Source organism: Phascolarctos cinereus, unplaced genomic scaffold (assembly GCF_003287225.1).
Source record: "Phascolarctos cinereus isolate Bilbo 61053 unplaced genomic scaffold, phaCin_HiC Scaffold_2;HRSCAF=192, whole genome shotgun sequence".
Lineage (NCBI taxonomy): Eukaryota > Metazoa > Chordata > Mammalia > Diprotodontia > Phascolarctidae > Phascolarctos > Phascolarctos cinereus.
The window spans coordinates 409,724,936-409,739,318 of record NW_027555625.1 but is presented as its reverse complement, the minus strand read 5'-3'; the positions used below and the strand labels follow the sequence as shown (position 1 = coordinate 409,739,318).

Here is a 14,383-nt window from a genome sequence, read left to right as displayed (position 1 = left end):
GTCATCTGCTTGGCCTCATCTGCAGCTTTTTCAAAACTCCCCCCAAATTTCCTTTTAATTCTTATGCTGACCTGTGATAAATCAATACCAAAATGGGAAAAGTCATGATGTGGAAGGGCACACACAAATCTCAATATAGGACTACATTAAACTCAAAAGAGAAATAGAAGAAGACAGACAAAGGACAAAGGAAGGGTAGACTGGGGTCTAAGAGTAATAGTAGCATAAGTAAGGGAGTAGGTATAGGCAAAATAGTCTTGAATGTTAGAAAGAGGATTAAAAGGAAAAGAAGAAAGAGTAAAACATTGAGACAGAAGTAGGCTAAGAAGAGAAGAGAGTTGCAACAGAAAGGAAACAAGCTGTTTCACTTATAAGATTCCAAGTACCAGGCAAATTCTCTCTTCTGTCTCCTTCTTATTTGTGAAAAGAGGGATGGTGGAGTAAAGAGAGGAAAAAGTACAAGAGTACAGGATGGAGGGAAGTACACAATTCACAATCATAGCTCTGAAGGTACATGGGATGATCTCATAAAATAGAAGAGTATAGAAGAATGGATTTGGAAGCAGAATGTGACAATTTGTTGTTTATAAGAAATTCACTTGAAATACAAAGATTTATATGAAGTTAAAATGAAGGGCCAGAGCAAGATCTAGTATGCTTCAGCTCAACTGAAAAAATAGGGGTAGCAATCCTGATTTCACATAAGACTATAGCAAATAGAGAACAGATGAAAAAATAAACAAGGAAAGTACATTATGCTAACAGGCACCATGGGTAATGAACTAATATGTGTACTGGAAAACATAGCATCTAAATACTTAAAAGGAAAAGAAATTATTTCAAAGGAGAAATAGAGAGTAAACTATAATAGTAGGTGATTTTAATGTTCCCTTTCAGATCTAGACTGCTCTAACCAAATGATAAACAATGAGGAAGTAAGGGATCTAAATAGAACTTTAGAAAAATTAGAGATGGTAGACTCCTGGCAATTACATGAAAAAGAATTTATATACCTCTCAGCTGTACATAGTATCTTTAAAAAAAATCACCACATCTTAGGGCATAAAGACCTCATCCAAGAAAAAAAGCAGAAGTGCTAAATACATCATTTACTAACCATGACACAGTAAAATTATATTAAGTGATAGAATATTAAAGAAAGTATGTAAAAGTAACTGGAGGTTAAATGACAATTCTAAAGAACTGATGTGTCAAAGAACAAATTATGGAAGCAATATACAATTTCGCCAAGTAATATAGCAATAAAGAGACCACATACCAAAGCTCATGGCATACAGCTAAATAAATTTTGAAAGGAAATTTTATATTTTTAAACATTTTCATTAACGAAGAAAGGAAATAAATAAATTGGGCATGCAATTAAAAGAAACTTGAATAAGAACAAATAACGCCCCACCAGCAACTAAATAACAAAGTAGAAATTCTGAAAACTAAAGAAGGAATTAAAAAAAATAAAAGCAAAAAGACTAAAAATAAACCTGAACTGCTCTAAAATATTAATAAGATGCACAATTAACTAATATGATTTTTTAAAAATCAGCAAAAGAGGAAAGGGGTCTACTCGTACAAAAATGTTTATAGCTGTTCTTTTAAATGGTATGTAAAATTGGAAATTAAAAGGGCATATTCTTATTGGGGAATGACTAAAGAAATTATGGGATATGAATGTAATGGAATATCATTGTGTCATAAGAAATGATGAAATGGAAAATTTCAGAAAAAAACTGAAAAGACATTTATGAACTGATGCAGAGACACTAGGAGAACAACTTATACAATGACAAAATTATAAGAAGAAGCAACTTTGAAAGACTTTAGGTCTCTGATCAGCACAGTGATAATCCCCAAGTCCAAGAAGATAAAGATGAAATACATCATTCACGTTCTGGCAGAAGAGCAGTGAAGTTAAAATGCAGTGGGAAGCATACATTTTTGGACAAAGCTAACATAGGAATTTGTTTTGCCAGACTATATAAATATATATTAAGGAACTGGTTTTGCTTTTTGAATTTGCTTAGTGGGAGGGGAGCAGTGAGAGGGACAGATTAATTTAAAAAATACCTATTACTTGAAAAATAGAAACAAAATATAAAGAGAGGAAAAGTTTATAAAAAAATGGTGAGGATAACTAGTATCTATCTAAAATCAGCAGCATTATCTGTAACAGAGATAAGCTAGAAGCCTCTCCATTAAAATCAAGGGAGAAACAAGGCTACCACTATTATTCAATATTGGGACACTAATGCATTGTTGGTAGGATTGTGAACTGATCTAACCATTCTGGAGAGCATACATAGTATGCATACCCTTTGATCTAGCAATAACTCTACTAGGTCTGTATCCCAAAAAGATTAAAAAAAAAAAAAAGGAAAAGGACTCATATGTAAAAAAAAATATTTATAGCAGTTCTTTTTTGTGGTGGCAAAGAATTGGAAATTGAGGGGGACACCCATCAATTGGGGAATCGCTGAACAAGTTGTGGCATATGATTGTGATGGAATACTATTGTGTTGTAAGAAATGATGTGCACAACGCTTTCAGAGAAACTTGGAAAGACTTACATGAACTGATACAAAGTGAAGTGAATAGAACCAGGACATTGTACACAGTAAGTAACATTGTAAGATGATCAACTGTGAATGACTTAGCTATTCTCAGCAATACAACAATCTAAGACAATTCTGAAGGACTTAAGATGAAAAATGCTATCCAACTCCAGAGAAAGAACTGATGGAGTCTGAAAACAGATTGAAGCATACTTTTTTTTAAACTTTCTTTCTTTTTCTTTTTTTTTTTTGGTCTGTTTTCTTTCACAACATGACTAATATGGAAATATGTTTTGCATGATTGTATACATATAATCTATATCAAATTGTTTGCCTTCTCAATGAGGAGGAAGGGGAGAGAGGGAGAGAATTAGGAACTTAAAATCTAAAAAAAAAATGTTAAAAATCATTTTTATATGTAATTGGAAAAAAATAAAATATTAAAAAAAAAAAGAATAGTGTGCTTCTGGTATGTAATTCTAGCATCCTAATCCTGTCTTTCTCGTCAGAGCAAGATTTAAATACATGTAGTTTTAATGTTGTTTATTTAACATGTATTTCCAGATATGTAATAGAAATGCCTAGGTACTCACTAAAGTCAACCCTTAGTCAGCTACTGCATACTGCACACTCTGGTTTTAATCATTAGGCATTAGCAGCTCTTCCCCTGACTCCCTTTCTATGATCATGAATCTATGCTCACTTCAGCAATGCTTCAGTGCTTACCACAATTATCTATTAAAGACTCCAGTAGGAGAGTCTCTAAGCAGTTGTGTGACCTTATTAAGAGAGAAGACATTACTTCCTTCCCCTTCCCCTTCACTTTTAGGTTTCATCTGGAGTGTAGTTTCTTGAAGCAGTATTCTGTTTCAAGAAAAATGGGGGGAAATTCTCCTCAAAGCTCTCTGAAAAGGAGACCAAATAATTAGAACTACTCACTGTCTTCTTTCCAAATAGGAAAAGGTTACTCTATCATACTTGTATGCCATTCTAATGAACTCTTTCCTTTCTTCTTTATTTGCTTCATTTATACTAGAAGATGTTTCTGTGCCAAGTAGGGTCCCAGAAGTTTTTATAAGCTGCCATGGTCTTGGCTCCTTTATTGAAGGACAATGAACAAATGACCAAATAACTAAAAAAAAAAAAATCCCACATTTGAACAAACCAGAATGCTTAAAAAAAACCCCCAGAATTATATAGTACTTTTCTCAACCTGCCTTTCTCTATTAATATAAACCTAATTATTATTAAATTCCTAAAACAAAAGAGTAAAAACCCAGTGGCAGAACATGCTTCCTGGAACCCCCATGTCATGATCACAGATGCTATGGAGCATAAATAAGTGAAAGAGATTGGAAAATGGCCAAGAAGCAGGACTGAGGCCCAAATGGAGCCAAATTGGAGCAAAGTTCCAGTGCAGTCAGTTGTCTGACATTGATGGGAAAGGAGTGAATTTTCCAGATTAATGAAGTTGAACCTATGCATACCCCAAAACTTTTAAAAATGTTATTTTAATAACTTTCAATTCAATTTAATAAGCACTGATTCAATGCTATTTTGAGATAGGCACTAAGCTAGGAACTAGAGCTACAAAGACAATTAAAAAAAACCTTCTTGCCCTTGAGTAATTTGAAGTCCACTAGATAGAAATTTTTAAAGCATGTGTTACATATTTCCGTGCCTTCTTGAAATAGGCCTTAGTCTTTTCTTAATGATCTAGGGTCATCATCTGCTCGTTTGTTTTCCCTCTATAAACCTCAGCTTCCTACTCACACTACCTATCTCATAGGTAGGTTCACAAACTTCAAAGTACTCTAGAAATGTGCTGTTTTTGTCGTTAGCATTATTATTAGCATTATGAACATCAGTTTCTAGCAAATCTCTGCCTATCCTAAAAGCATATAGCATTTGTATCAGTTGTACTGTGATGAACCCTGGGATGACTTCATTGTCTACTGAAGTAAGTTCTGATTGTTCCTATATTAAATGGCTCCAGGACACTGGGATTTCTAAAGTTCATAGGAATATAGACTTAGAGTTGGAAGGGACCTTAGAGGTCATCTAGTCTTTATACAGAGAAAGACACAGCTAGTAAGTAAGTGGCAGAACTGGGATTTGAACCTAGGCTCTCTGACTCTAAATTCAGCACTTTCTAAAAGCTGTTTTCTTCTTTTTGTAATTACTCTGTTTTTCTGAATCTCCCTCTTATCTCCTCCTTTTTTTTTCTTCACTGTGTCAGGTATCATTTCTTGATGCCTTATGTATACCTTGCCATTCCCTACCCTATTTAGTTGGCTTCTCCTACCTGCTATGTCTGAATACTGGGCAACGTTGATACATGGAACATAGGTTTTAGAGCTGGAAAGGGTTTTAGAGATCATCTTATCCAACCTCTTCATTTTACAGAGGAGGAAACTGAGGCCTAGTGAGACATTACTTGTCCAAGGTCACCCTGGTAAAAGATCCAATCTTTTTTCTCCTATGTCATCCTGCTTCAGAACAAGAAGCTGTGTGAGAAAAATTGTCATTTTTGGCCATGACTGCTGCTCCCTATAAGGAAGTTTCCCTGACTCCATTTGACTTTGAACTGTAGGAGGTGGATGAAGGAATCTAATTGACCTGATGACATTTCAAGAACTCACCACACTTCTCTTGAAAAGCTGAGATTCAAGAATTCCCAGCAACTAGGCTATTCCCTACTCCTGGTGGCATGAGGTTGAGAGAGGGTACAAGTTCAACTGTGACTTTGTTGCTGCCTCTCCATGCCTGGGTCCAAGGACTGTTGCTTCTCTATCACTGTCCCTCCCCCACCCTATGACCCTAGTATCTCTTATGCCCAGAAACTCTGCCATTAGTGACTGCTGGGGAGAGGCTATCCAGATGCTCGAGCTTTCCACTTCTGCACCTCCACCCCTTACAATCAAGGTCCATACATAGCTTTCTGATCCATGCTCTGCTGGTTCAGCAGCTCTCCAAAAAGAGAGTTCACTCAGTAACTGATCGTACCATAGTTATAGACCTCACCACAATTCCCAACAACCTGAGCCAATCAATTCATACCAGACTGATGAGACTTAAGGAGTCATCCTCACTCCTCTTAAGGAAGTTCTGAGGGAATGCCCACAGCCCTCCAAAGGATGATGCTGTCAAAGTCCCAAGACTTATCTTGTCAAGTTGATCAGATTCTCCTGATCAGCTTGTTCATTTATACTGATGGATCACTGTTGACATGAACTTTTCAACTCTCAGTTTAGCCCTTGGATTTAGTCACCTCATCGATTCCATCCTGAACAGACATGACAATTTCATTTGCTTCCTCAACAAAACTGACCCTGTCCTCCTTCCCTGAGAAAGTCTACTCCCTCAGGTCCTGTTAATCCCTCTAATTACTGGCACACATCCAACCCATCTCATTTTGTTAGAGGGAGACTAATGCTATGGCTTTGGCAACCAAATCACTAAGCTCAAAATTGTATCTAAGTAAATAGTAGATAGGCTCTGAGTGGGGGCCTAACTTTACTAATAAGTAAGGTACATTGACTTAAGTGACATTTATTTTGGATTTTTGTTGTCGTTTCCTTCTAAATTCTTAGCTGTTTTCTGGATGACATACAAATAAGTGAGATGTTACAGCATCAGATTTATTTAAAGAAAGGTAAATCTATGGCTTTTGAATTAAAAAAAAAACTCCATACAACTATGTATACATACAAAAGTGTTGTGTTTAAGTATCATGTTCTTAGCTTATTGATGCTTATTTTTTGAGACAATGTCAAAAAGTCTTTGCAGTAAATGCACGTTATACTGATTGCTTTCTCATACTCTGTCAGGGATGTCCTTACTGCATGGAAAAATAGATTGCTTTGACAGGATATTTTTTTTGTGATGTGATTTACAAAATTATGTATTTAAGTTAAACCATATAGTTTCTAGTTTCCTTTATTTAAAGCCATCTATGATATTTGTACTTTTATTAATTATACTTTATGCTTCCAAAATATTTTATCATGCAGTTTTATCATTTGATATTCATAGTAGTCCTAGAAAGCAAGTAGGGCAGATATTGTCATCAGTGTTTTTACAAGGAAATCGAAGCTCAGATAGATGAAGTGATCTGTTCAGTCTTTTCCAAATCAAAAACCGTCTTCACTAGTGAAGCACTTTACCACTTCCCTGGGGGAATACAGCAGCATCACTGACTTGCTAAATGAAGAAGCTCTAGGAGAGCTCAAAAAAACCTTGCCAGAGAACCTGAGTCACCCTGTCAGAAAAAGACCAGCAGCAATAGCCCAAAGCCCTTTTCTGTGCTTCCCACTCTGTTTTCCCACTAGGGGGGAGGGGTGGAGTTAGAAATCAACTAGCCTCCAACTCCCCAAAAATGTCCCCTCCCCCTACTAGCATGAATCAGCATCAGTCCCCAGGTCCAGGATCCTGCTAGACTCAGATAAGAACCCTATAAACCTACCAGGTGTTATTGGTTTGGGAGAGAAGCCTCATTCCCTCTGGAGCCTCAGTGCGGTACTCAATTCTCCCTGGAACCCAGTTTACCTCACCTGTTTCCATCATTCTCCCTGACTGCCTTTCATTTTGCATGTCTCCCCTCAATAAAGCCGGTTTACATTACTGTCTTGTTGTGAGCTCCATGTTTCCTTGTAGTGGGTCTTTCCAATCTTCCTGTGTCTGGACTGAAACAATTATACCTCTTTAATGGTTCATAAGGTTGTTATTAGGAAGGCACTTTGTCATCCTCAAAATGCTATAGAATTGTGAGTTGTTATTATCCCATTGATGACATACACCTAGAGTAAAAGTTGTCAGGTTTTGTGCATTTGAGCATCTCCAGTCCTTATTCTAGCTTTGGCATTGTAGTTCACTTTGGTTGTCAGGTCCTGGTGGACTTGTTTGTAAGAAATAACAATTTCTCACATTGACAAAGCACTTTGAATTTTACAAGACACTTTCTGGTTGTAACCTGACCTCTGGGTCAGATTCATGTCCTGCCATTCCCACCTCACAGGAGTGGGTAGATTCTTGGCCACTCATTCCTTCTGGCACTGGTGAGGAGAAGATGGGTCATTCCCAGAGGGCGTGTTATACTCATAACTATCTTGTTAGGTAGGTAGCACAAACATTATTTAGCTGAAGAGGAAATTAAGACACAGACAGGCAAAGCCATTTACCAGCATTCCCAAAACTAGTAAGTATCAGATTTTGGTGTTGTTGTTGTTAGGTAGCTTCAGTTGTATCTCTTTGTGTCTCTTTGTGACCCCATCTGGGCTTTTCTTAGCAAAGATACTGGAGTGATTTGCCATTTCCTTCTCCAGCTCATTTTACAGATGAGGAAACTGAGGCAAACAGGGTTAAGTGACTGGCCCAGGATCACATAGCTAGTGTCTGAGGTCAGATTTAAACTCAGGTCTTCCTGACTCCATGCTCAGTGCTCCAACCACTGCTCCAGCTAGCTGCCCCCAGTAAGTATCAGAACCAGTATTCAAACCTGAGTCTCCTGACTCTAGTTGTATTGGCTCTTGGCCTAGGGATCTTTTCTCTATACCATTATGCCTCTGCTGCACCTTTAGTGTCCTCTGTATCTATCACTTTCTGACTACAGTTAATCAAAGAGCTGCTATTATTATCCTTCATTTCCCTTCTTCAACTGACGTACCTAAATAAGACTTTTGCTCTCTATGGTTCATACTGAGATCATGGCTCTTTCTAGTTTTACCAATGTAACTAGATACCATGCCTTCAAATTTTAAAGGAGGGGAAAGCTTCCCACACCCTAGTGAATGCTGTGAGCTGAGACAAAAGAGGGAGGCTACAGTGTAAAAGGAGTTCAGAATGTACTATACAAGACCCGTTGTCCACCCAGATGGTCTGTTCTGACGCAGCATAACTATTCTTTGTAAATCTGCACTGGGCCTCGCAAGCCAATGAAGTAGGGCCTAGGACACACTGCACAGAGTAGAGATGAATTTCATCTTTCATTTTCTTTTGGCAGCTGTGTTTTATTTATGGCTTGCAAAGTGAGGGCATAGGCATCTACCTCCAGAATCTGCCAGAAGAAGAGAAAGTGATTGTGATGCATTTGTCCAGCCTGAATAATCAGCACCGTGATGTCAGTCACAGTGGCCTTTTAATTAGTGTGCTTCTGTGCAGCACAGTCTTCGTATCATCTCTACATCCGAGTTTCTTCTTCTTGTTTTCTTGTCTAACACAGAGCACTGCACATTTCAGTAATGGAAGGAATTACATCACATGTCTTCTTGTTGCCAATCTCACTGCTAAACTTTACTGCTATCAAAAATGTGGCTCAGAGGGCTGGCAAGTATTTGCACAGCTTATATTGGAAGAGAAAACAGTGCAAAATCAAGAATGGCTTCTGTATAGTTGCTGCTGTTACTTGTCAGCTGAGAAAGGTGTGATGTCTTCTCCTTCCTTTGCAGCTATCCATAGTCTTCAGTACAGTGCTTAACTCACAGCAAATATACATATATATGTTGTTGCCTCCCTTCTCAGAAAATAGGCTAGGTCTACATAGCATGATATAAGGTGGAAGACAGAGAAAATATTTGAATAATCCAGAACAAAAGCCAAACTCTAAGTATGGATGTGCATGTGTGTATGTGTGTGTTTGTTGTTGTGTGTGTATATGTATGTTTGTTGTTGTATGTGTATATGTATGTTTGTTTTTGTGTGTGTGTGTGTATGTAAAATGTCGTAGATGTCTGAGTTCCCTCATCTTGGTCAAGACCAGAAAAAGGCATTTCTAAAGGACTTGGAGGGAAAGTTATTCTTGTGGAATTTCCAATCTGGCTGGAAAACAGGAAGCCCCAGGAATCTAAAAGAAAACCTGTTCTTAGCCAAATTTCCAGCTCATTTTTCCAGAGATCCAGATAAGTGTTAGTGTGTGTCAATTAAACATCAGAGTTTTAAACCAACAGTCAATTTCTTTCCATTTAATTCATTAGTCATGAGAAACAGATCCATGGGCTAGGACTACATTCTATAAGCAGATATAGATAGGTAGAAAATTATCTCTACTCTTAAGAAGGGACCTCAGACTTGATGGTTTAATCTGATCAGCCTAGGAATTAGAGCATTTCTCTGGTCTTACTAGCTGCTACCTTGATGCTGAGAACTGACATTATATATGATACTGAGAGACCTAATATTAACATTTGTCTTTCAGATTTTATGTTGTTTATCCTGACGATGAAAGCATGAGAAAGAAATAGGCTTTTGTAGATAATTTTCCACAGCATACATCTTCATAGTCACATGGTTGACTAAGAGGTGTAGAGAATATAAAGTCTTGCTCTTTTATGGTTTGTTGATATTTTTTTAAAAAGCATTTGATTTGTAAGAATAAAAGTTACTCTTTCAACAAGTTGTCTTTTGTGCATATGTTAAGATTAAAGGAGAACCTAATAGATGAAAACACCAAAAACTTTTTTTCAATGCTAGCCTGAGAATCAATACCAAACAAGGCATCCACTCCTCAAAAGTGCTCACCTGTGTTGTAGAAGATATCTGTCCGAAGTCCAAAAAGAAGAACAATTCCCCATAGTGGGTGAGATCCTTTAGATTCTTGTGCTTATAGATAATATTGTGTTGATTGCATCAAGCCCTCCAGTGCTGCAAAATTTATTTGATGAAATCTATGGTTACTCAAAAGAGTTCAACTTTATAATACACACAAGAAAAAAAAAAGTAGAGGAAGAACACATATTGGCCAGAGAATGACATACAAATTGGAGCAGTAGCCCAGTGTATTAGTTCAGAAGTTACATGTATTTTGGACAAGAATTGCATTTGGACCCAGAAATCAATAGAAGGAAGAGTGTAGACTGGATTGTGATTGAGAAAATGGGCAGCACCTTCAATGAGCCTGAACTGTTCTCTGACAGAAAAGCCTATCCTTTTAACACCATGTTAGTCATCCATGGAAGGACAGCATGGTGTAGATGTGGAGGACGAAGTGCTAGAATCTGGATAATTTGAGTTTATGTCTCTACTGTACAATGGCTGTATGACACCAGGCAACTCAGTTACCCCCAAGTTCATCCAATTTTAAATTGCGGAAGAGTTGCCAGTCTACTGGCACAGATGGTGTACTCACTTGGAGCAAGCTCTCTCCACCAGTTCAATCACAGGCCTAGAGCAAAAGGAAAAAAATTCTTCCGATGATATTCTCTGGCTTCAAATAATAGGGTACCACTATCTCAGGAGAAGCTTACTCTTCTTAGAAGAATGAAAATTGCTGTAGAGCCAAAGGCAATGGAAAGAGCCATGGTACTGTAAGGGTGAGTTGGTTGGACGCTTGCCAACAGTGTCCCCTACTTGGGAGTAGCAGTAATAACAAAAGCCAACATTTGTATAACTCTTACCATGCGCCAGGCACTATACCAAACACTTCATAATTGTTATTTTATTTGATCCTCACAACAAACCTGGGAATTCAGCAATATTATTATCCCCATTTTACCTATAAGGAAACTGAGGCAAACAGAGTGACAGCTAAGTATGCATCTGAGGCCATATTTGAATTCAGGTCTTCCTGACTCTAGGCATAGCACTCTATTCAGTGCTCTGTCTAGCTGTCCCAGTATGAAGGACTTTATGAAGCAAGGGTTAACAAATGGACAAGTTGGGTGGCCTTGCTATCACTGAAACCTAAAAAGAGTCAGAGGGAGGTCTATTTCCAAAAGGAGATAGATTTGTCTTTCTAGAGAGCTCAACACTGTGGCCAAGGGATGTTTCATCACTGGTCTGGCTGAGATGTTAAACCAGGGCAAGCATATATTAAATCTACATCTCGTGTAGTCGTAGACTCCACAGATCTTTTGCCTAAATGCACTTACTCACAGGACAGGGCCTGTGTTATGGTGTGATATCAGAGGCAGCTAGAAGGTTTCCTATTGTCTCTCCAAATACACCTCTAACCTCTTGGCTGCTGCCTAAAATTCCAGTGAAGCCTTCATTCCTTTAGATTACGGCTTTCTCTGTCATTTAACATAAATATAGTGTTGGGAAGGGTATTTATATTAGATTCTCTGGGTGACTAAAACTCAGATATCTTTCTTGAGGGTGGTTTTGATAAAGAGGAGTAAGGAGAGGAGGAGGGCGCTGCGTTGTTGCTTGGTGTTGGGGAGGGATGTTACTTGTGTGGTTGATCAGCAGAGAACTATGAGAATGGGAACCCCAAAGATAAACAGTACTAACTTTATAATTTTAGCTAGGCCTGGCCCTGCATATACATTCACTCATGCAGATAAGACAAGCTTTTTTTTCAAGCAGTTTCCAAAGCTTGCTGCAGGCTCAGGGAGATAAATGATTCAATAACCAATAGGTTGAGGAATGTAACCTTCCCCTTACCCCTCCCCAGCTTTCCCCCCATTGTATTGGGTGGTCTCATATTCATACTAATCATCCTCATCTAACCTCAAATCATGTAAAGCTTTGAAGGCTACGATGATGCCTATTCTTGGAGCCAAAAGCCTTCTATCCACAGTCCAACTCCAACTTACATTTAGAGTCTTATCTCACACAACTCCTTTTTTAGCTTGTGTTCCAGTCACTATTTTCCTTCTTGTCTTGTTTTCTCCCATCTTGATGCCTTCAGTGTCAAGATTTAATTCAGATATTGCCTCCTCCACAAAGCTTTTCTGATCATTCAAAGCTGAAAGGGATGACTTCCTCTTAAAATTTCTTTTAGCATTTTGTCTAGTAGATATCTCTTTTGTACTTTCCATATTTTACCTTTTATTATCAATTTTTTTGTGCATTTCTTATTTTATTTCTCCTTTTCCATTGATAGTAACTTTCTCTAGAACAGGGACTGTGTTTTCTTTTATCCTTGTATTCCTAGCATTTAGAACAATACCTAGGACTTAGGAGGCATGAATGTTTGTTGAATTGAATAAAATTTCTTGAAATGACCTATTATTGTTCCTCAGAGGCCTCAGAGGCCTCCTGTTAGTCCTTTCCAAGTTCCTTCTAAAAATTCACCTCTCTTATTATCATCTAGTACCATCCTAAATATCCCATTTTGATCCTGATGCTATCAAGTATTAGATGATACCCTATTCAAGATGCCTCTATTTCCAAAGTGCTGGGCACACTCATAAAGCTTTGTAAATACAATCATGTTGCTGGACCATTCATGCCACACATAGTCTCACTTCATAGTTAGGATGGCTGTTTACCAACAGAAAGCTCCCAAATTCCATTCTCCATAAAGAGTTTATTTCAGAAATACTGTATACAATGTGAGCCTGTAATAACAAAAGAGTTGCACTGTTCTGTAAGAATTCCCTGAACTCTGCTCTGAATGAAACATGGAGGTAGATCATTACTTTATACTTCTTGTAGTTGAGCTGTTTTTCAGTCATGTCTGACTCTTCATGATCCCATTTTGGGATTTTCTCGACAATGATACTGGAATGGTTTGCGGTTTCCTTCTCCAGCTCATTTTATGGATGAAGAACTGAGGCAAAGAGGGTTTAAGTGACTTGTCCAGGGTAATGTAGCTGGTAAGTGTCTGAGGCCAGATTTGAACTTAGGAAGATGAATCTTCCTGACTTCTGACCTGGCACTTTATCCACTGAACCACCTAGCTGCCTTTTATACTTGGGATTCTAGATTAAGAGCTAAAATGGACCTCAAGATGTTCTTTAGCACAATTTTCTCGTTTTGAAATAAGGAAATTGAGACCCAGACCAGAGAGATGGAGTGATTTATCCAAGAACACATAAGTAGTAGATAAATATCAGAGGCAGAATTTGAATCCAAGTTGTACAAATCTTGTGCTTTATCTGCTGTGCTAGCTATACTGCCTAGCTTGAGTCTTTTAAGCCTTTGCAATTCTCTCAGACATTTACTTCATGCAGTTTCCTCAGTAGAATAATAAAATAGAAAATAATAAGACTTCCTGCTTTATTTACAAGTCATTTTTTAAAAAAAGTTAAGCCTGGAAAGTGTTTAGTTAGCTTGCAAAATGTGCATATCTTCCACCCACCTGCCACAAGAGCCACACAGACCCAGCCTCCTACCTACCCACTCAAGAACAGCATATTCACACATCCCACTCTCATGTACAGCTTCTAAACTTACTATAACCAAACGTTGCTTCAAGTCTTTTCAATTACTATTTTTCATCATCTTCAATCCTATTTTGCTTAGGAGCCAAGGGAATGCTAATTTGACCAAGAAACAATCTTTTTGGCCCCACACGGCTAGACAAGTACTTCATTTCCTTGAATATTCCAGGGAATCCTGAATTACCCGTAATTTATCCTGTATGTATCTTGCTTTGTGTGTTGCTCCCCCAGCAGAATGTGAACTTTTTGAAAGCAGAGGCTGTCCTTGCTTTTCTTTGTATCTCTAGTGCTTGGTATAGTGCCTGACAGGTAGTAAATGCTAAATCAATTCTGATGGATTGATCAAACTTTATTGATAGATATTGTGTATTTGTTCCCTTTCCATAGGATTCCATAGTGCATCCCATAGGATGGGAAGTACAGAGAAGCATTACAGTTCTTCAGGAAGCAAATCAGTGAAAGAACTGAGAAAGAACTGAATAGTATCCCCACTTTCTGGATCCTTCCAACCACTAGAACCTTCTCTTTCAAGGTTGTCTTCCATCTATTGCGTATATGCCTTGTTTATTTACTTGTTTATTTACACAGTCTCTCCATTAAAGTTTTAGCTTCTTGAGAATAGGGACTGTTTTTGCTTTTCTTTGTATCCCTCGCATGTAGCAGAGTGTCTGGTACTTATTAGGCACTTAATAAATACTTGTTGACAGACCTGGA

At 37.9% G+C, this 14,383-nt stretch overlaps 1 long non-coding RNA gene across 4 annotated transcripts in view; it reads left to right on the top strand.

Moving 5' to 3' along the window:
• LOC110196053 (uncharacterized) overlaps positions 1–14,383 on the top strand; it is a 193,856-nt gene that overhangs the window by 39,899 nt on the left and 139,574 nt on the right. Inside the window, exon 1 of one of the 4 annotated variants that reach the window (XR_013484903.1) lies at positions 7,712–7,764. The exons of the other annotated variants lie outside the window; for them this stretch is intronic. This is a non-coding gene — a long non-coding RNA (uncharacterized LOC110196053). Of the gene's footprint in view, positions 1–7,711; positions 7,765–14,383 lie in introns of those variants that run through there. 4 annotated transcript variants of the gene reach the window in all.